Source organism: Neofelis nebulosa, chromosome 17 (assembly GCF_028018385.1).
Source record: "Neofelis nebulosa isolate mNeoNeb1 chromosome 17, mNeoNeb1.pri, whole genome shotgun sequence".
NCBI lineage: Eukaryota > Metazoa > Chordata > Mammalia > Carnivora > Felidae > Neofelis > Neofelis nebulosa.
The window spans coordinates 57,516,705-57,538,969 of NC_080798.1; the positions used below are offsets into that span (position 1 = coordinate 57,516,705).

Sequence of the window (22,265 nt, forward strand, 5' to 3'; positions counted from 1 at the left end):
AGGGTTAATTCTGACTCGGGGATGCTGACGGTCTTGGGACCGACCCGCTCACACTTGCTCGTGGCCCCATCCTGTTCTGAAAGGCAGTGCGCGGCCTAACGGCTGGAGCCGCCCGGCCTCACTTTCCTCGGTCTCCCCATCTGTACACGGGGGAGCCACAGCACACGGGTACGTCAGGGCTGCTGAGAAGCCCGGAGGAGGGGACCACCATCATGCTCACCTGGGTATAGGTTCCGGATCCTGTCATCCCCTCACCTGGAAATTAGAATGACGGTTTTCTGGCTTCTGTTGACAATTTCTAGAGGTGACCAAGTGGCGTAATTTGTTCCCCGGGGAAGAAGAGGCGGGAACTTCCAAGGCCGGGGAGTCACTGATGCCTGCTTGCTCTTTCTCCCCCTCTCCACCACCCCTCCCTCTCCCCTTCTTCCTGCCCTCCCTCCCTGTGTCCTCTCAGGGCCGGACCTCCACTGCCCTCCGGATCAAGAGCCACTAAGGGCTTGCACAGCTCTGCCCTCCCTCCGGCATCCATCCGGGGGCATTACACCCCAGCAAGGGGGAGTGCTTTCTCCTTACTCTGTATGTGGCTCGAAAGGGTGGGGGAGGAATCTCCTAACATTTTTGCAAGGATCAGCTCATTCTGGGCTTTGTTTGAAATGAAGCATTAGCCATATTTGAGATTTAAATGGAGGGAATGTCTCTCAGATTTTTAATTGGATTCTAAAGCCCTCATGGGAATATGAAGTCCATTTTGATCTGTTAGAACGGACAGCTGCCCCATGGCTTCCATTCACCACAGTTTCCGCATTATTTGCAATTAGCGAAATTGACGGACGGGATCCCAGGTCTCCTTCCTGCCTTTGTTTTTTGTTTCCAAATGCATTCGCGTGTCTCATGTCGTTGATTTCTGAGCATCCAGGAAAGGAGCAAGAAATAGAATTTATCTCCGCTCCGGGCCGCTCGTTCTCCCGACCTCCCGACCGTGAAGCCTGAGGGAGTGTCTCTCATTTACAGGCAAGGAAAGTGAGGCCCCCGGAGGGCTGAGCAGCTGGTGAGGGAGGAGCGGGGAGGCCCAGGGCCTGGCCAGGGCTCGAGTCTGCCTCCCCACCGCACTGACCCACCTACAGAGAGGAGACACCCGGCCACCTGGCAGGAGTGACAGGGGACAGAGGCGGAAAGGCAGCCGGGCCGGCTGGGTGACGAGGACAAGGAATGTCAGGACACTGAGGTGGCAAAGAGGGATGGGTCCCGGGCAGGACTCTCCCAAAGTGTCAATCATTTACATGATTTACATTGTTCGGTTTTGCGACCTATCTATCCCAGCTGCAAACCAGCGGGTAAGGCGGGTGCTGCCGTGGGCCGGCCGCCCATCCCGGGGGATCCCGACGGGGGCCGGACAAACCAGAAGCACAGTTGCTGAGCAAGAGAAGCCAGTCCCTCAGGAGATGAGGGATGCGTTTCGGGGGCCAGCAGTGTGGGGTGGGGGGGTGGGAGGCTCAAGCCTCGACCACCCAGCTCTCCCCCCCCCCCCCCCGGCGAGATGGACACCTAGAGTTTTACGGGAAGAGGTGTGGGGGGTGGGTACGTGCGAAACAGGCAGGGAGCGTGACACGGGCGGGGCGGTGTCTGCTCAGCGCTCCAAAGGGGGTGTGTGGCGTGGGATCGTCCAGGCATTCTGCCTCTGTCAGGGCTTTTCGGGCCTGGTGATTGGAATGTTCCAGCCGTTGCACAACACCGTCAGTGCCCCCAAGAAAGCACGATAGGAAATGGCGGTGGGTTCGGAGGTCTTGTCTCTTTCTGGTTTTGGCTGTTGGCGTCTCCAGTGGAACTACAGGGCTCGCCGATGTTTGCCTGCACGGCAGGGATGTAAGCCCAGTGCCAGCTAGTTCTGGGCGGAAGGAACAGGGGCTTAGGAGCCGCAAGCAGAGGCAGGGCCGCCCGCACACAGCGGGGTACGTGGACCAGCCAGCCCCGGGAGAGGCCTTCCTCCCGCCCGGGTCCCCGCCTCCCCTCCCCCTCCTCCTCCGGCTCTGGCCGGGCCCGCTGGGCCTCTGCCGCAGACACCGCGTCCCTAGGTCACTCTGGTCACCCGACTCCACCCCGGCCAGGGCAGGACGGTGATGGCCCTGCTTGGAGACAGGGAATAGGTCCTCTGGGACGTCTGGCTGGAGGCTGGCCCTCTCTGTGGTGCCCTCCGGCCACTGCCCTTACTAGCCGTGAGCCGCCAAAAGGCCAGAGGAGTTCCTAGCAGGACGAAGGAGGGGCGAGCCTAGTACGAGGCTGGGACAGAGGCCGAAAGCCCCAGGTCTTCCTGTGGTGCCTGGCGCATGGAAGGGCCCAGTACGTACTCCCCATCCACTGGAGAAGCACACTTCTCACTGCTGCTTGCCGGACGGCACATCCCGTCTGCGTGGTTCAGCCTTGCCTGGTAACCGGCAGGGGTGGAGGGCGACCCGGGAGCTGCCTTAAGAGGGGTCAGACTGCCCCGAGGGGGGACTGGCCACGCCCTCCAGGGGGCCGAGTCCAGCAGGTGCTCTGTGGGCTGTGGGATTCCCCAGACACTGTCCGGGCCCTGAAGGACACGTGCTCTCCTGGCCGGCCTGCTGCCTCCCCAGCCCTACAGATCACTCAAGGCCTAGTCCCAGGAGCCCCTTCCTTCCCCTGGAGGGTCTCCTCTCCACCCACGTCTTCATGAGGACAGCACGGACCCCCGTCCCCCTGGCCTGGAGCAGTCTCTGAGGCGCTGTGGTCCTGGAACGGCTGCTAAGACGGTGTCCCCTCCCCTCCCTCTCAGAAGTGGCCCAGTATGGACAGTCACCTCTGTGGCCGCCCACCGACGACGTGTGTGTGTGTGTGTGTGTGTGTGTGTGTGTGTGGACAGCGCAGTGCTCCAGACACGAGCGTGTGCTTCGACGTCCCGCGTGTCCCTGCCATCCTGTGGACTCCGCGTGGTCACGGCCACGTGCAGACCCTCCACAACCAGCTCTTCACCCCTTCCCGGTGAGGCCACCCCAAGCCGTCCAGCCTGTCACCCCACCCAGACTGTGCTGTCCCATGCTCCCCCACGTCCCACCTGCACCCCGGGATCCAGCCCGGGCTGCATCCTGTCTCTGTCATCTCCTACATGAAATAACCTCCCCACTGGCCTGTGTCTATGCAGGACGCTTCCAGATCTGTTTCCACCTCAGCACACAGTTGCCATTTGAAATGCAAATCAGACCTCTCCTCCCCGCTCCTCCCCTCCTCCCCCTCCTCTCTCCCCCCTCCTCCCTCATCCTCACTCCTTCCTTCTACCTGCTTCTCTCCTTCTCTCTCTATCTCTCTCTCTCTCTCTCTCTCTCTCTCTCTCACACACACACACACACACACACACACACACAGCCTTCCCAGAACTGTCCTGGGCACTCCTGTCTGCGGCCTTCTCTCAGCACCTGGAACTCCTCGTGCTTCTCCCGGAACTCCCCGTGCTCCTCCCAGAACTCCCTGTGTTCCTCCCTGTGCCCAGAGCATGAAGCTCCCTCAGGCTGAAAGGCTCTCCATGCCACCTCCAGGGGAGGGACTCCCATCTTCTGCATTCTGTCCAATGTTCCTCCCTCAGGAAGTGCCCCTGACCCCCCAACAGGCTGTCCTCACATCGGGGACCTGTCCCTCATTATAGCCTTCTCAGCAAGGCACGTTTGTGTGTGTGTGTGTGTGTGTGTGTGTGTGTGTGTATGTGTGTGTGTGTCCTCCCCTAGGTAGAGGCTCCCTAAGGGCCGGGGTCCTGCTTGGTTCTTCCACCAGCACGGGCTGGGCTGCAGGTCACACGGGGGTCCCAGGGCCACCTCCCATCCAGACACCTAGAGAGGGACGCCTGGCCTTGACTGCACTCGTCGTCTTGCTGTGCTCCTGGGCCGAATCCTCTCATCCCCGTAGAGGCAGGGTCTTTCTGGCCTGGCTTGGCCCTCGGCCCTGGCCCTCACAGTGTCCTGAGCATGTGTCCTGCCCTGGGGCACAGTGTGGGACCAGGGCACAGCCCTCCTTCCCCCTGGAACCCACGGGACAATGGGTTGTCCCTTCCTCCAAATTCAGTTCCTGCCCAGGAACCATGACCCCGGCTGCCCTGGGGGACTGCGCTTCCCTGAAGGCGTAATCAGGGCCGTGGCTTGCAAGTTGTGGAGACCTCCGTCCCCGTTTCACAGCACAAGACACTGAGGCCAGAGGGCTGAGGGGCCTGCTCGTCCAGTGACCCTGCCACCTCGCTTCAAACACAGGGAAATTCAAAAGACCGTCCTCTTTCGTAGTCCCACCGCTCCCAAGCCAGACCATGTCCCCGGATCCCGTCACCTGGCTGTGAAGGCAGGGTTGCACCTGCGCGCTGATGTCACAGCGGCCCCTCCTGGGGCTGCATGGGAGGCTGGACCAGAGAAGCGGGTCGGAGCCCAGCCCAGTGCCTGCCGCACAGCAGGCTCTTGAGATGTGGTGGCTCCTTGGATGGTGACAGGCCATGGCTGGAGAGGCAAGGAGTGGTGAGTCCCAGTACTGCCTCGGGCCGCTGTCCCTCGGGGTCAGAGACTGTCCAGTGCTAAAAATACCGCGCCTGGAACCACTGGGTCTGAATCAGCCGATGAAGGGCGCCGCCCGCCCTGCTCGCCACTAGGTGGCGGTGTTGCCCCTTCCTTTCCGGGGCTTCGGCGCTGGATCTCCCTTCTCCCCTGGTAACCACCTGCCCGGGTGTTACACCTGCACCCAGAGCTCTCACGGTGCCTGCGGGGCCTGCGTAACAGCACTCAGGGCCCCTGCATGATCCGGGGCTTCCCAAGCCTGCTGCTCCCGGCTTCCCCAAGGCACCCCCACCGCGAGCTCTCTGGGCCCCGAGGCGGAGCCAGAGGTCATTTACGGGGGAGGAGGAATGGGGCCATTTGTCCCAGAGGACCTCCTCTCCAGTCCTTCAGGACCGAGGACACGACTTCTTGGTTCAGGCATGGAGCCCAGATCACAAATCCTGCTGAGTTTAGGAGCCGTGGCCCCAAACTGCAGTCATTTGGTGACCATCGTGACTTTTTATATCCTTGCCATGAGTAAAAAGTCAGTGTTTCCTGTCACCAAGTAGGAGTTGAGAGCCCAAATAATGGTAAAAACCAAACAGTGTTCTTAAGTTCTGGTCAGATATGGCTGCCTTCCCTCTCCCTCTCCCCTCTCAAGGAAGAGACGAGTAAGCGTCAGGAAGGATTATGGGTAGACTAGGCACCGAGCGGACTTACAGGTGTTCCCCCCGAGGACTCACAAAATCCCCAAAAGACTTTTGAAAGAGCAAGGATCGGGAAAGGCCTCCATGAGATCACTGCTCTGTCCTCAAGAGCCCGCAGAATGGCGCCCGTCTCACACTTCGGGAAACATTTCCGGAGATTGTGTCTCCAGACACACAAAGTGAACTTTTCCTTCGGGCTCATCGAAGGCAGGTTCTCCAGGCATGTGAAGTACAGGGACCAGAGGGACAGCCACAGGCAGGGAGAACTCAGAACCAGGTGTCCTGGCCTGGGGACCCGCCCTCCGTGTCCAGGAAGTGGGCAGTTCCCTGTGTGACCCGGTGGCCAGTGGCGCAGTGACGTCGGGAGACTGTCCAGGCTCTCTGCGCCTTCCGGAGCGCCACAGCTGCTTGATTAAACTTTTGCTTAAAAACCAAATGTCTAGCTTCTTGACTGCTGCAAAACCAGCCTATTCAGCGATGTGACGTATCCGATCTTGGCACATTGGAGCCACCAACCTGTTCGCTTGTGGTACACGGTGCTTTGGGCTTTGCTAAGCCCTCTGTACCCGCGCTTTCCCCAAATCCTCTGAGTTGATGAAAAGCCTCTGATGAAAGGCCTAAAACCGGTCATTTGCAACCTCTTATCTGCGTGGCTCAGCTCTCTCTTGGTCGCAGCCACAGCAACAGGCCGGCTTGTGGAAGCAGGCACCGGCCACGCCAAGCCCCTCGTTCCCAATTTTTGTGATTGTCAAATCAGCCTTGGCTGAAAATGAAGATTTTAACCCAAGGCCTCGGGGTCACGAAGCCAGCGCCCTCCAGTGGAGCAGCCGGTGGCCAAACGCCTGAAAAGGAGCGAGAGGTACTGCAAACAGCAGTAGCCGTGGGCCCCAGCCCGGGGGGCCCGTGCGGCCTCACGTCTCGCAAACACACGCGAGAGAGCCGTCAGCCACCACGTGGCGCCCCTGTCGCTCCAAACTGAGCCCCACCCCTGCACTCACACCAGCCGAGACCAGACAAACGGTCCACGTCTCTTGCTTTATGCCCTTGAATCAAAAAGCCACGGGGCCCCCAGCCCGTGAGGGCTGCTCGGCTGGGCCGCCCCATCCGACAAAGGCACTGCTGGATGGGAGAGGGAAGCTTGGGTATCTGCCGGGATCGGGAGACACATCCTGGCCGTCGTCAAGCTTTTACTTCCCGCCGGTGGGAGCCCGGGAGATCTTTTGGGGGCCGAGTGTAGCTTCCCGTGGTGCTGGTCTGTTTATGAGCCACATACCGCACCCCCCATCTGGACATGGTGCACAGGATCCCCCCAGACGTGACTGTGTCCAGGCATCGTTGTTACATCCGTGACCTCCACACACACGCAAACCATGCTTTCCACAGGTGCCTTCTTCCGTTTTGTCACTGCCACGGGCCACTCGTGACCACAGAGCCCGGGTCATACTTTGTTTGAACCCAGGTATGGGTGCCAGTCCTGGCATCATCCTTTCTGGGCTGTGCGGCCGTTCCTGAATTTACACTAAGTGCATGCATCCGTTGTAATTTCTAAAACAGGGCGCCTGGGTGGCTCAGTCGGTTAAGCGTCCGGCTTTGGCTCAGGTCGTGATCTCGAGGTCTGTGAGTTCAAGCCACGCGTCGGGCTCTGTGCTGACAGCACAGAGCCTGGAGCCTGCTTCGGTTTCTGTATCTCCCTCTCTCTCTCTCTCTGCCCCTCCCCCACCATGTTCTGTCTCTCTCTCTCTCTCTCTCTCTCTCTGTCAAAAATCAATAAACATTAAAAAATTTTAATTTCTAAAACAGATAGATGTAAAGGAGTAAAATAATTCTTTCATTTGGGAATTTTTCTTACTGGCATTCCAAATGAGAATTTTTGTGTGTATTAAAAGCCTCTGTGGCTGCAGGGGGAAAACGTTTGGAAACGTTGGACGAGACGATTCACGGGCTCTCTCGAATGGCAGTGACAAGCCCAGACTCCGGGCGGCCTCCTCCGTCTGCCCCGTCCACCCTCTCTGCTGCCCGTGGGCTGGCTCCTTCTGGATCCTGCTGGCCCCAGTGCCTCCTTTTCACACGAGCTGTGGTCTTGCTTCTCTGTTTGCAGCTCCTTCCAGAAAGCTCCAGAAAACAGAACACCTGCTCCATCCGGGGCCCAGAGGGCCACCTGTTGGAGATACCCAGGATGCCCGCACGGGCTGGTGTCCTGGGTCTGCTCCCACACCGCACATGGGGAGACCGAGTCTTCCAGAGGTTCAGACCTTGGCTCCAGGCCACGCGGAGCAGGTGCACAGGTCATGATGCTGGGCTGACCACGGCGGTGCCTGCCCCCCCGGACCCAGGCTCTGAAGCCTGCGCTGCCGGGCCTCTCGCCTGGGGCTCATCTTGGCAAGATGTGCCCATTCTCATGGTGCCCCCACGGAGGCTGCGGACACTCTGGTGGAGTTGCTGCAGAGAGGGAAGCTGGGCCGGGCCAGGTCCCTGGGAGAGCACCCCTCTGAGGCTTCCCCCGACTCACCCCCCCAGGACCAGCCCAGGGCAGGACTTTGTGATGCGACAAACAGGCCAGCCTGGCCTCTTGTCCCTCACTCTCCTGTGGCTCCATCCAAGCCAGGGTTGGGGCGGGGGAGCCCGGAGGAAAGCCATCTCCCCGACAGCACTGGTCACCTGTCACCCTGCAGCACCCAGCCTGTTTGCCACCAAGTAAGGAGGGGGCCAGCGGCGGGGACGGGCAGGGACTTCTCCAGGGCTGCTGTGGGGCCTGGGGTGGAGCCTGGCCCGGCCAGAGAGGAGGAGCGGGCTCCAGGCCCCCTTGCCCTCCAGTCCTGGAGAAAGTATGTGGGCTGTAGGGTCAGCCTGGGCGAACCCCAGCACCTGCTTTCGTGTGGTCTCGGGAAAGCACCGCGACTCCCGCGCCTCGGTTTCCCCGGCAGTAAAATGTGCTCACTTGGCTCCGTCCCACACGGAGCCGCGGGGGGTGTGTGGAGCTCCTCCGTGGGAGGCCCCGGCACATCCCTGCGCGTCCGTGCACAAGACGCTCGAAACGGGGCATCGACCTCTGCGGTCCGGCCCCGTCACGGCTGGGCACTGGGGCTCTCCTCGGGGCGCCGACCCCTTCTGGCTCCCAGTACCACGCCCTCAACGAGAGGCCCTCAGCAGCCCCCCTCCACCTGCCATGCCGGGGCCAGGGAGAGAAGGCCACGGGGGTAGGTCACCCCTCGCCGCCCATGAGCATCAGCTTTGAAAACGCGGAGCCCCAGCTCCCCCCGCCGAGACCCAGACCAGAGTCCCACGCTGGGCTGCGCGGCATCCAGGCCTCGGTTAGCCCTCGTCTGTGCTGGTCGCTCCAGCCCTGCTCTACCCCAGCTCTTGGCCTCCGCTCCCCTGAGCCCCCGGCCCCCAGCCGCTGCTCCCTCGTCTGTAAAATCCTATGACTGCAACTCCCTGGTGGGGAAGCCGGGGAACCTTGTGATGTGATACAGGTGAAGTGCGGAGTGGGGTGAGTGGTCTATAAGCGGTGCCCCCTTCCCATCCCAGGTCTTGGGTGTTCTCTCACCCACCCTTCTGGGGCGCAGCGTGCCTCCGTGTTCACGCACGCTGGGGTCCCTCGCCCGTGGCTGGGAGAACGTGGCTCCTATGAGATCTGTGTTCCCATTTGAGACGGCCTCCAAGACTGACGGCAGAGCTCTGGGGGCTTCGAGGCTGCGGCCGTGGGCCGCACCACACGTGCTCCCTTGGTCCCTGGCCTCTGGCAACTCCATCTGGGGTGGACGGGAAGCTGAGCATGTGCTCCCGGAGGGCCCAGGCACTGACTGCCACCACCCCCAGAGCCACTTTCCCTGCCCGCCCCCCACCCCACGCTCTGGACTGGGAGCAGGTGTCCAGCCGGCGGGGAACCTGCCGCTTGGGAGGAGAAAGGGGTCCTGGACCCAATTGTCTTTCGGTCTGACGTTAACGCTCCCGTGGTCCCTGCTGTGCGATGTCCACGGCCGTGGTGGCACAGAGCCACAAGCAGGGGGCTTATAGCGACAAACCTGTCCTGCCCCCGTTCCGGAGGTGTGAGCAGGACCAAGCTCTCCAGAGGGCCTGGGGGAGGATCCTCCTGCCGGTGCCAGTCCTGGGGGCTCCAGGCTTCCCCTTATCTGTCAAATCCGCTTGTCTCTCATAGGGACACTTGGCGTTGGGTTTAGGGCCCGTGCTAAACCGGTCGTGATCTAAACCCAAGATCCTTAATTGGTCATATCTGCAGAGATCCTTTCCCCAAATACGGTCACACGCCCAGGTTCCTGGGGTTAGGACGTGAGTGTATCTTTTGGGGAGCCACCCTTCAGCCCCCTGCTCCCGTCTCCGTCTGAACACCACCTCGGAGAAGCTGCGGGGCCTTGTATTGTCACTGCTCACGTGGAGAAGCTTGCCCTGTCGACCTCAGGCCGGGTGCTCCCCGAGCACTTGCCAGTAGATGGGGGAGGAAGGATGGCACAGAGACACCCAGGTATCTGCCGCAGAAAGTCCAGCCCCGTGGAGCGCACCCAGGCAAACTGCTTTAGTTTGCCTTTTGCTGGCTCGCCGTCCCCTCTGATCTCCGAGCCTGGCCGGGAACCGGCAGCATGATCACGTTGCCGGTGCTCTTGGCCCACACACAACACCAGCAGCGTCAGGCTGGCTGAATGAATGGAATGTGCCCTACCCCAGCTCTGTGACCAGAAAGCAGCCAGCTCCCCCCACCGGGAAGGGGTGGTCGGGGGGAGCTCTCCGGGAGCCAGGGGCTTGAAAGCGCCCGGTAGGAGCTGACCCCTCTGACGCCGTGTCTCCAGGGACAGAAAGGTCAGCCCCAGAGGAAGGAGCCCAGGGGAGTGCCGTCCTGGTGGTCTCTTGCTAAGGAGCGCCCAGGGGCCCAGTTTATGTCACAATGCTTACTGAGCCCCTGCTGTGTGCCAGGCCCTGGACTAGGCTCGAGATCCGCCAGGAACGGACAAAACACCCGCCCTCTGGGAGCTTGCATCCCGGGGTGGGGATCCAGACAAACAAACGAACAAGTAGGTCGGCGTGTGGGACATACAGTGGCAGGGCGGGTGGGGAGGGCCAGGTGGAACCAGCTGGATAAGGAGGGTGGGAGTTTCTCTCTTACACAGGCCGTTCTGGTCTCACTGAGAAGACACTTGAGCAGAGACCTGAATGAACTGAGGGAGCAAGTCACATGGACGTCTGAGGGAAGGGCAACCTAGGCCCAGGGAATAGCAAATGCGGAGACCCTGCGGTGGGAGTGTGCCGGAGGCAGCAAGGAGCCCGGAAGGGCAGAGAGGCGGGCGGGCGGGTCAGACAGGACTGGTGCGGAGCCCTGGTGGGAGGAAGTCACCCGAGGCTAGGGACAGCGTCTGGCTGTGTGCGGATCGGTTATCACAGCAGCTGTGTGGACGATGGGCCGTGGTCAGAGCAGGACCTGTATAAGGTGCCCCGTTCAGCGGGCAGGCTGTGCGACAGCCCAGGGCGGAGACGGGGTGGCCACGGGGGAGCCGCGAGGGGATCACACTCCAGATGTGTCTGCAGGGAGCGTTGATGGGGTTTGCCGATAGCTTGGGTGTGAACGAAAGAGGAGTCCGGGTTGACTCGATGCAGCCAGAGGGGAGGGAGGGCGATTCTGGGGAGAGGTCCGGCCTCGGAGCCTCCCTGCCCCATCGGGCTGCACCCTCCCTCCGCCAGTCGCCGCCTGCCCCTCGCGGTCCCTGCCAGAGCCCGAGGACCACGCAGGGGGACGCTCCAGCTCCTTCCCACTGAGGCAGGAGGCGGCAGGCCTGCTGGGACACGCACAGCCTGCCACGGTGGGCAGCCCTGCCAGATCCTCTTTCCAGGGATGCGGTCACAGCGGTAGAGACACAGAAGCTCCCAATTAGGGGCCTGGACAGGATCCAGAAGCCCTGGGCCTCTGCCAGGGGCAGACTCTTCCAGATCGGGGTGTGTGTGCAGGGAGAGGTGGGAGGAAGCAGTCGGAATGGGGAAGACGCAGAACCCCGAGCCGGTTGACCTGGTTTCTGGGCCCGGCTCTGTCTCCTGGGCTCCTCCATTAAGGAGGAGGAGGGGGAGGAGGGGGAGTGGGGCGGCGAGGATTTCTGCAGAGCTTACCACAAGCCAGGCTCCGTTCTCCGTATTTGGTGCCGTTCCGGGTCCTGTGCGGTCGTCGCTATTGTTAAACCCACTTTGCCCGTGAGGAAACTGAGGCCCAGAGCCCTTAAGCCACTCGCCCCAGGTCACGCCATTGGGAGGCAGCCCCTGAGGCGCGTTCCTCACCACACTGGCCCGTGTGGCCAGCCTCTGCCCGCCTGTCCAACATCCCCCGGGCCCCGCCCCCAGAGTCCAGTACCCCCGGTCCGGGGGCTGGCCTCACACACACACCAAACCAGCGAGCCCCAGGGCCTTTGCCCGTGCTGTTCTCTACCTACAGTGTTTTCCTCGTGGCTGGCTCTCTGCCCTTCTGGTCGCAGGGGAAATGTCACTTCTTCAGACACATTTCCTAACCACTCACCTCCCCCCGCCAAACCCAGATCTCTTCTTGCTCCTGATACCCCATCCGTTCAGCCAAGCCGTCCCGGGCAGGGAATACAACAGTGAGCACAGACAGCAAGGCCGTCTGTGTGCCCTCACCCGGGGGACAGAGCCCCGCCACCAGCCTCCGCCCGCAGGGTCGTCCTGACCCCTCACCTCTCTCCCACCTCTCAAGTACGCATGAACTCCTTGAGCTGTGCCTCAGGTTAGCCGGTCCCCCCACATGACCCTGGGGAGTCACTGGTCAGGTTGAGAGAATCGGCCCCTGCCACCCTCTCAGCCTCTCCCCCCGCAACATCTGCACCCGTCTCGGGGATCTCTCCTGGAGCAGGTGCCTCGCGGGGCGGTAGAGACCAGAGTGGCTTCGAGGACAAGCCCTAACTCGAAAGCGCTAAGGGCAGATGTGGGGCCCTGCGCCTGTGTCCACGGCCCCATGGAGCACCTGTCACCTCTGTGTCTGTGACAGGAACTCTCCAGAAAGAGCAGGACTAGGGTGAGCCCCTTAAGACCCAATCTTGAACCTTCTCGCCATACGGATTCCTCTCTTCCGGACATTTTCCCGTTGTCAGCTGCTTCTGGTAAGATGTGGGGCTCAGAACCAAATACCGTTGATCACGGCCCAATCAGGCAGGACCGTCCCCCTCCCCAGTTCCTATGGACGATGCCCCTGTTGATGTGACCCCAGATCGCAGCACAGAAGGACCGTCCTCTTGCTCCTGCCACCGACCCCAGCTCTGGAACACTCGTTTTCTCAACTCCGGCTGCACGTGGGGAGCACCGGGGCCAGTTTTTAAGCTCCCAGTGCCCGGGCCACACCCCCTTATCAATCAACTCAGTCGGCATCTCTGGAGACGGCCTCGGTGATTGCAGTGGGTGACCAGGCTGGGGGATGGAGGTGCTGGTGCCCCGGGCGGTGTGCTTGACTCACTGAATCCCTGGTGTCCAGGCCTTTAGGTAGTTACTCAGGCAGACGTCTAACCCGTGGTCCCCGAAGAGCGTTCCAGAGAACACCAGTTGTGCAAAATGGTCCACCAAGAATGGGTGTGTGGTCAGTGAGCGTGAGAAATGCTGCTGCTCTAAAGCCACCCCTTATGTAGGTCATCGGATGAGTCACAGGGGAAGGCAAACCCCCCCTGAAATCAGGCTTTCTGTAGACCGGGCGTACAAGCCCTCGGTGTGGCTGGGCGCGCCCCCACCACACCCCCAGTTCCCTGCGCTCTCTTTCTCAGGTGGGCACTGAGCTGAGCAGAGTGGGGATGAGGGGGGTGGGCACGAAAGCCTGGGACCAGGGAAAAGTCCCCACCGCAGGGTCCTTCCTGGGGCCACGGGTTCACTGCCCCCACGGAGTCACGCAGAGGTCCTGGAGGGGCGCCTCTGCCCTGGCCAGCTTGAGTTCTGGGGTCCCAGGCGGTGAGGGGGCGTCCGTGAAACTCCGCAAGCATTTCTTTGCTTCTGTTCAAGTTGGGTCTGTGTATTGACCAGGCATAGTGCGTGGGAACAGTACGATTCTCAGAAAGTGCAAACGGGCTTGGAGGGAACAGTCAGTCCACAGGTCCCCACCTGGGGGAGAGGCACTGCGTGGGCCTCCTGTGTCCTTCCCCTGCCCCCACTCTTCTCCCTCCCGCCTCCGCTCTGCCACCTCCTGAGGGCACCTTTCATGTCGTTCCATAAAGAGCGGCTGCAAAATGCTCCATTGGAAGAATGTGCCAGAACCTATTTAACGAGTCTCTTAATGATCGGCACTTGGGCTGCATCCCATTTTCAGCCCTTCTCAACAAAGCTGTAATGAATGACTTCGGACACACATCATTTTGGATGGGTACAAGTCTGCCCCTAAGACAAATACCTCACAAGGGATCGGCGGGTCCCCGGCCATGTGCATGGTTGTCGTGACAGACGTGGCCACATTGCCTCCCAAGGGGGCATTCCAGCTGCTACACCCACCCGCGGTGCCTGGGGGATACGGCCACTTTTATAGAGTGCCCTTCTGTCCGAGGAGAGCCCGCCGTGCACCCGGGGGTTTCTGGTTTCTGGGCTCGGGATCGTTTCTTCCGGTGACCTTTTATGCAGAAGGTTGATAAGTAAAAGAGAGGGAGGTAGGCTGGGGTTCGAGCAGGGGTGGGCACCTGCTCTGTTGTCTCCCACCCCCAGAACGCCCTTTAGGGGAGGCAGGAAGGGAGTAAGAGGCATCAGGGCGCCGTGGGGATATGGCAAAGCAGGAAGCCAGTTCTGTCCCCGGGGGTGAAGGGTCAAGGGGAAAGAGTGTCCCTGGACCTGAATGAGGCCGGACCGGGGAGGGGCATGAGAGGGCTGAAGCGGGGCCGCAGAGGCTTCTCCAGACTGTCACCCGGCCAGTGGTGCCCAGACCGGCTCATAGCCACTTGCAAGAGCTGATTGGCCGATTGTTCAATTTCCTGGGAATTTCGTGAGCCAGTTGGTAAACACACCCATTGTTAAAAAGTAAATTCTATAAACTTACAATTAATGAATCTTCTTCAAAACTAAGAAAACCCATCCTCAGAACTCCTCGCTTCTTGATGACTTGGCTGTAGTTTGCTGCCAGCTGTGGCCACGAGGTCGTCTATGCCCACGGATCTGTGTGGTGACACGCTCCCTCGGGCCTCTTCCCGACTCCGTGCGCGGATGCAGGGTGGGCACGTCGCTAGCTTGAAACTGACTCCGATGGGAGCATTTACACCACGGAAAGTGGCCAACACTGCAGATTAGGGCTCCCCACAGTGCCCCCCGTCCCCAGGCTGGCGGCTGAGCCCCCCCCTCCTCCCCTGCCCCCAGACTGGCGGCTGAGCCCATGCCAAGCACTTCACCATGCCGGCTGCTCTGCCCTCTGCCCTCCTGCCCCTGACTTCCGCTGATGGAACCCAGCCGGAAGCCAGCTGGTCAGGGCACCAGGCTCCCGGGGCTCAGACTGAGACGGAGCAGGTAGGGAACAGGTGCGGGAGGAACCGATGGACCGCAGTTGGCGTGCCAGGCCTCTGCTGTCAGGGTGACAGAAGACACTTAGTGACCCCCGTCTCCTTCCGTGTGGGGTGGACATCTGTGCGGGGTCTCAAGCCTCCTCAGCGCTGACCCGGGCAGCCAGCTGGGAACTGGCCCTTCCACTGGGGAGGCTCCGGCCAGGGCTCACATTACGTATCAGAGGACGTCAGACCCGAGTAGCAAAACCCTGTCATATTCCTTAGGATAACGATAGCATCTTCTTACTCTAAGAAAGCGATGTTCCTATTCTGCCCGATGCGTTGCCAGCACCCTCACATGCCAAGGGTGAGTGGTCTGCAGGCCGAAGCTGTGCCACGGTCCCTGGAGGGCTTGCGGGAACACAGACTGCCGGCCCCCTGCCCAATGTTCTGATCCGCCGGAGGTGGCGTTGCGATATCATAAGAAATACGTCATTTGGTCTTTACCCCAGGCTCCTGGCCAGAGCGCCTCCAACCTTTGTGGTTTTCTCACTGATAAACGTGCTCGGAGCATCCTTGATTCTAAGAGTCGATCTTTAACCCCAGTTCCGACGCAGACGCTCTGGTGAGATCTTTCCTGGGTGATGGGGACGTCCTTTGTTCCAATTAGGTGACCCTGGGTGGCTCCAGGACAGCTTCAGGATGGGGCTGGTTGCCGAAAAGACCACGATTCGGCCCCACCCCTCATCCTCCTGGTAAGGGAGAGGGGCTGGAGGCTGAGTTCTTGGTCCATCCTGCCTGTGTGACCAAGGGTCCATAAAAGTCCTTCACGTATGCGTTGTGAACACGTCCCTGTGCCAGGAAGGACACACCCAGCTCCACAGGGACAGAAGCTCCTGTGCTCGGGACCCTCCCAGACATCACCCTATGCATCTCTCAATCTGGCCGTTCATCGGTGTCCGTTACGGTAGCCTTTGTAATAAATCAGTGATCGTAAGGAAACCGTCTTCCTGGGTTCTGTGACCCGCTCTAGCAATTAGTGAACCTGGGGAGGGGGTCGTGGGAACCTCCGATCGGAGCCAAGTCAGACAGAGTGTGGGGGACCGGGGACCCACCCCTCGCGATTGGTGTGTGCCCTCAGGGCATCTGTGGGACTGAGCCTGTAACCTGTGGTCTGTGCGGGCTCCAGCTAGCATCGGAACGAATTGAACTGTGGGACACCCGTCTGGTGTGTGAGAACCGGTCGGTGTGGGAAACACCCACACGACTGATGTCAGAAGTACCGGGGGATTGAAAGGAAAGGAAAGAAAACAGTTATTCTAGGGGTTCTGGGGGGCTCAGTCGGTTGAGTGTCTGGCTCTTGATTTCAGCTCAGGTCATGAGCTCACGGTTTGTGGGATCGAGCCCCACGTCCGGCTCTGTGCTGACAGCCAGGAGCCTGCTTAGGATTCTTTCTCTCTCTCTCTCTCTCTCTCTCTCTCTCTGTCTCTGTCTCTCTCTCTGTCGCTCCCCTGCCAGGATAAATAAACAAACATTTAGGAAAAACAAAAGAACACAGTTTTCCTAGACAGTGAGTCTGGTGCGGGGCCTGAGAGCGTCCTGAGCTCCTGGGTGCTGATCCTGAGAACGCACCGACCGGGGTGGGCTGATCCATAAGGCTGCTCCCCCACAAATAAAAGGGTCGCGCTGTTTTATCACACCAAGCCAGGCGTGTGGCCAGGTGGACCAAGGGGACACCCGTGGGTCAAGGTTTACGTTGTCTGCAGAGAGGGGACCCCCCCCGAGGCCCAGGAAACCGGAAGGTCGGCACAGAGTGCTCAGGACCCCTCCGGGGGCGAGGCCAGGGCATTGCCCTGGGGGAAGAAGCCTTGCTGGCAAAGTCCACCCGGGCTGAGGACAGAAGCGACAAGTGGAAAGACAGATGTCGGCAGAGAGAGGAAAACAATGACACGGGGACAAAGACGCTGGCCATTGAGGCCAAGGGATTCAGGCTCCTGGGATCTGCCTCTCCGAGGCGACGTCTGGAACAAGCAAAGGAAGGCAGAGACGAGAGAGAACATCCTGTGTGATACCTTTTAGAGCAAGTTCAAGGACAGGCAGCGCTAATCTTTGGGGACAGAACTCAGACAGAGAGCGGGGCGTGTTCCCCGTCTTGACCTGGGCGGCGGTCACACGGGCCTACACGTGTGCAAACATTCATCGAGGTGCACACTTAAGCCGTGTGTGCTTTGCCCAAAGGGAGTTACACCTGGGTGTGTCCACCCAGACTCGGCCTCACTGACTCATCTGTTGCACGGTTCCCGAGGCCTCCTGTGTGTGAGCTTGGAGAAAAAGTCACCATCAGTGGCCCGGCCACACGGCATCCCCACCCCACGGCAAGCCCGGGGTCCTCAGGAGAGCCTGAGCACAAGTGGCCTCCGGGAACCAGGGGAATGTGGGCCAAAGACGCTGGTCAGGGCCTGGGGAACGTCAGTGGGTCGCCAAGATGCTCCAGTGAGATGTGACAGCACCGGGAGGCTGTCCCCAGGAGGGCACTGGAGGGACGTGTGCTCCGGGTAGAAAGGACAGTTCATCCAGGAGGACAGAAGTGATGTGTGTTCAGGGAACCGTGAGCCTTCGGTCTGGCAGCAACGTGAGGGTCAAGGTGGGAGAAAGCCAGCATCTCGGCTGGGGAGATGGGAGGGCCCCCGCGGTGCCAGGCTTTTCCCCTAAGGGCAGAGGCTGGTCTCCAAGGGGTGTTGGGGCCGGTGGGGGCCAGCCGGGGCGCAGCTGCAGAGAGAAAGCCGTGTGCACACTCGCCCTCCCTGTGACCCAGTGGTTCCGCTTTGCTCCAGATAAACAAAAGCAGATGTCCACACAAAGGCTCGCGTGGGAACAGTCACAGCAAAAAGCTGGAAATAGCCAAATGCCCAGGAAATGGATAAACCAGCTGTGCTGTGTGCACACTGTGGGACTCTGCCCGGCAATAAAAAAGCGGGAGCCACTGACCCACACATCCGTGCGAGTGAATCCCAGGGCCACAAAGTTGAGCGAAAGATCCAGACACGAGAGACAACATTCTGTGAGGTTCCATTGGTGTCCAGATCCAGAGTAGGCAACACGAATGCATGGGGACAAAAGTCAGGAAAGGGGTTGATGGAGAGGACCACACCCACATGCCCTGTGACCTTTCTCCCCATGGCAAGCCCCACCCACCGACACTTTGACCTTTCTTATCTGCCCCTCACACCCCACAACACACGCACACACATACACACACGCACACACAGCATCCTGGAATCCGGCTCGTCCCAGATGGAGCTTCTTCCTGGGAACAGGAAGTGGCCAAAGCCTTGATTCTTTCCTGGGACGGCTGCCACAGCACCTGACCCATGCTTGCCCTCATCCTCCCCACCACCTTTTCACACTGCAGGCCTGATCCCGTCACCCTCCTCCGGGGTCTCCCCTTTGCTCTTGGGGAAAAGACCAAAATCCCTCCATGGCCACCAAGCCTGCACGATCCGGCTCCTGTGAGCCTCCCCCACCCCACCCCCCACCCCGCACTCAGACACACCACCCTTTCAGTTTCTCAAAACTCTCCTTCCAACCTCAGGGCCTTTGCACCTGCTCTTGGCCTCACCTGCAAGACTTTTGTCCCTAGTCAGTTCTTATACCCCCTCCCGCTTCCCAGCCCAGTTGTCTGTCTTGGGCAGCTTTTCATCACGCTGCCCAACAGGTCAGTCTGTGAGAGCACGCCTATGGACTTAACCTCCCCACCGGGTCATCATCTCCTTGAGGGAAGGTCTGTGTCTTTCTCCCCCATCGTATGCCTGCTTCTCAGCACAGCGCCCAGCAAGAAATTCCTGCTGAGTCCCTGAAGGGCAGGGGGGCTCTGAGCTCCCTCCCTAGAGGTCACAGACCTTTCCAGGGGTCTTGGCTGAATTCCAAGGCACGCTCCTGCTGTGTGACCCCGGAGGAACCGCTTCCCCTCGCTGACCCGAGCTGCTCCACCTGGGAGATGGGGTGCCGGGCTCCTGGGACAGCTCCCTCTGAGCACAGACATCTTCGTGCCTGGGACTCTGTCCCGGAGCACCCGGGCGAAGGAAACATCTAGGCCCTCGGTGAGCCACAGAGGTCTCAGAGCCAGGAGGCCACAGGAGCAGAGGGAAGGCTAGACTCGGGAGTGCAGTCCTCGACCGCCAGAGAGAGGTGCACAAGCCCATCCTTGCACGGACTTGCGAGGGGAGTCGAGCCAGGCCCAGCCTGATGACATTTAGTCTCCATGCCGTGGATTCCACCGTTGAGGCCAGCATCGCCTCGAGTGCAGGAACTGTCCCAAGGTGAGGCCGGGGCGGGGGCGGGGGGGAGGAGTGTCGGGGGCTCTGCTTGTGCAGTACACATGTCAGCAGATCTCTTCAAGCCCAGACAGCCGGGCTGCTTCTCCACGGCACCAAACATGCAGGGCCTCCAGTGCCCTGCCCAGACCCGACTGCGCCCGCCGCCGGCACCGCCCCTGCGCAGCAGAGGGCAGGCGGCAGAGGGGGTCGGGTGGCAGGCTGCCCGGCGCGCTGGGGAGAAGTCGGTGCAAGGGGCCTGGGGCCTGTCAGGTCCTGCCGGATGCGGCAAGGCGGGGCCCCTGTCTAGTCAGAGAGGCACCTCTGTCCCGGCCGCTCGTCCCGGGGCCCGCGTGCCACAGGTGTGCAGGCAAGGAACCATCCTGCTGTCCTCCTGCTGCTGGAGACGGTGGCGGTGATCGCGACCAGCAGCCAGGAGCCAGCCAGGGTTCCGTTTGGTTCCAGCTCAGGGTGGTATCGAAGGAGACTAAGTAGGTCTCCTTTCCTCCAAACGGAAACCCGCTCGCGCAGGCCCTATGGAAGGAGCTGGGCGATGGGGAAGGGAGGCCGCCGCGAGGGGGCTGCCCCTCCCCGTCTCCCATCCCTCGGTTTGAATGTGGCCGCTGCCGCGGAGAGCTCCTGCCTCGGAGGGTGATGGGAAATGCCGAGCACCTGCCTGGGGTCCGGTTGGGAGGGACGACGTCCTAGCTTTCATCCCGTTTGGCCCCACCTTCGGCCCTCCCCCCGGGGTGCCACTCCTGCTCCGGCCCCCCCAGCCCCGGCCCTGGGCCCCACGCCAAGAGGGCTCGTCAGCTGCTTTGCAAGATCTTCACGGGGTCTGCCCGAGGCCCCGGGAGCTCCAGAGTCGCAGCCAGAGGGGGGCAGTCCGGCCCCATGAAGATGCGTCCTCTAAGCACCGCTGGGCTCCGCCGCAGAGAGGGCGCCACCCTCACGGGGTAGTGGGGGCGCAAGCACCCGAGCAGGCTGTGCTACGGGGACGGCGACGGCTCTGTCCTGGCCTCTGCCCTCCCTCCGCGACCTCCCCCGATCCCCAGACTTCTGACGTCGTCTCTTTGCCAGCAGCGGCCGCGCTTCACACCCCAGCCGAGACCCCTCGGGCCCCGCGCCTCGGCCTTCTGTGCCCAGCTGGAGAGGTCCACAGGCACCTCAGGCCGCAAGACCGTACGTGGCCACCCCCACCCCCGTCTCCCCCCTTCTTCGGCTTCTCCCCAAAGCGGATGCCCTGCCTGCCACCGTCCCACACGTGGCCCCCATCAGGAAAACGTTCTTGACGCCTCCCTGCCCCTGCTCACCCCCAGGGGGCCCGCGGGGGCGGGGACCGGGTAGCCTGAGTCCGCCTTGGTGGGAATATCCACACCACAGGGACTGACAGGTGCACACACCAGGGCCCTGCTCTCGGAGGGGTGAGTGGTTCACGCTGAGCCAGGCAAGAGGCTCACCTCCAGTGTCGGTCTGTCACCAAGTCCCGCTGACGCTGGCTCCAAAATGGATCCCATCCGTTCTGCACCCACACGGCCGGTACCTTGGTCCAAGGCAGCTTCGGCTCTCACTGGACAGCCCCCGTTCTGCCCAGGGCCTCCGGGGGCTCCCCGCTGCAGCCGAGCTTGTCTCCCAGCCCCTCAGGGCCCCCCTCACCCTCCCGTCCTCAAACAAGGCAACCACCTCCCACCCTGGGGCCTCTCCTGGGAGCACGTGTGTCCTGCGCCCCCAGACCGCCCCACCCCGGTTCTCTGAGTGGCCGAGCACGCCTCAGCTGACACGCGACCTCTCCAGAGCGGCTGCTGTGACACCCATCGCCCCCACCCTCGAATGCCCTCCAAAGCCCCTTCTCATTTCTCCCCTCCGACTCTGGGCCCTTGGGCACGGAAGCGTTTGTCACCTTTTGCCTCATCTGGTTCATGGCTGGGGGGGCTCCAATGGTTAACAGAGCGCACGTCTACGAAACGCAAGCCCCAGTGGCCCTGCTTAGTCGGAGCAGCGGGAGTGGAGACCGAGCGTGGAGAGGCTTGCCCAGAACCACAGGAAAGCAAGGCAGGGGCAGGGGCATGGCGGGCAGAGCAGGGCTCCCTGGGCGCCTGGAAGGAGGGCGAGGAGGCCCTTCCGGTCAGCTCCAGCAGGGGCCTGCCTGCATCTGAGGCCTGAGGGCAGTGGGAGCCCCTGGAGGTGGTCCAGCAGGGGAGTGCCGGCTCTCATGTGCAGTTTGTGAGCTTGCAAGAGACTCTGCGGGCCTGTGGGGCCTCAGCGGGAAAGGACGGGGCTCCGGAATCCCGTCTCCCACTTGGGCCCTGGAGCCCCGAGGCCGTCTTCGTAGGACTTCCGTGCTGGGCACCAGTGCTGTTCTGCAGGGAAACGTGCAAAATGCTCTTGGAGCTGTTCTCCTGTCCTGTCCTGTCGCTGGGAAAGGTCCGATCACATGACACTAAGTTAAATCCCGGAGGCCCTGACCCCACCTGCCCGAGAAGACAAGGCCCCGTAAAAGCTGATAACGGTGGCAAACAAGGCTTTTTTTAGTAGCACGTGGGCCAAATGAAACAAAGCGAGTGATGCCCACCCCCACCCCCCGCTCCCCGGGGCCAAGGGGCAAAAGCCACAGACGCCAGAGACAAAACAGCTCAGGAGCGCCAGCTCGGCTTCTGGCCTCTGGGTCCAGGACAATAAACCTGGAAGGGCCCAGAAGCTTGTTGGAAAGGCTGGTCAGACGGCCCCGGCAGCCCAGAGTCTGGGGGGCTTCCTTCCGCTGCAAGCCTACTTCTCAGCATGCCAAGGGGCCTGGGGCTTGCAGGTCGACGGCAGGACCCTCAAGGGCAGGGACCAGGAGGTGGGGCCCCAGTTTTCCGACAGACGAGGCGCCAGCTAAACCTCCAGCCCTAGAATGCAGGTTACTTACGATTTACAAGCCTGTAGGGAGAGAGGCACTACACCCCCAAGGGCCTAGCGTGGGCTCATCCAGAGCAGTCAAGTCAAAGGACTGTGCAGGCGTAGGCAGAGCCTTTGATGGAATTTCTCATCCTCTCCTTCAGCAGTGGATCAAAACCTGGAGGGAATCACCCAGAAGCCTCGTGAAAGTGCAGGTTGTGGGGCCAGGGCGGGGGCCTGAGCCTCTACGTTTCTGATAAGTTCCCAGGTGCTGCTGCTGCTGGTCCGGGGACCACATTTCCAGAACCACTGGCCTCAAGGACGTTTGCGGGGAGTGGGGCTCTGGGCTGGGTGGCTGGAAAACGAGCAGGTCCATGTAAATGACCGCCCAGAATGAGAACG

General features: G+C 61.3%; 1 protein-coding gene across 3 annotated transcripts in view; it reads left to right on the forward strand.

Moving 5' to 3' along the window:
• Window positions 1–22,265, forward strand: part of OSGIN1 (oxidative stress induced growth inhibitor 1) — a 47,374-nt gene that overhangs the window by 7,570 nt on the left and 17,539 nt on the right. Inside the window, exon 1 of one of the 3 annotated variants that reach the window (XM_058709055.1) lies at window positions 7,865–7,921. The exons of 1 other annotated variant lie outside the window; for it this stretch is intronic. The gene's annotated coding sequence lies outside the window, so the exon portion shown is untranslated. Of the gene's footprint in view, window positions 1–7,864; window positions 7,922–22,265 lie in introns of those variants that run through there. One more of the 3 variants, XM_058709057.1, reaches the window with a different exon arrangement.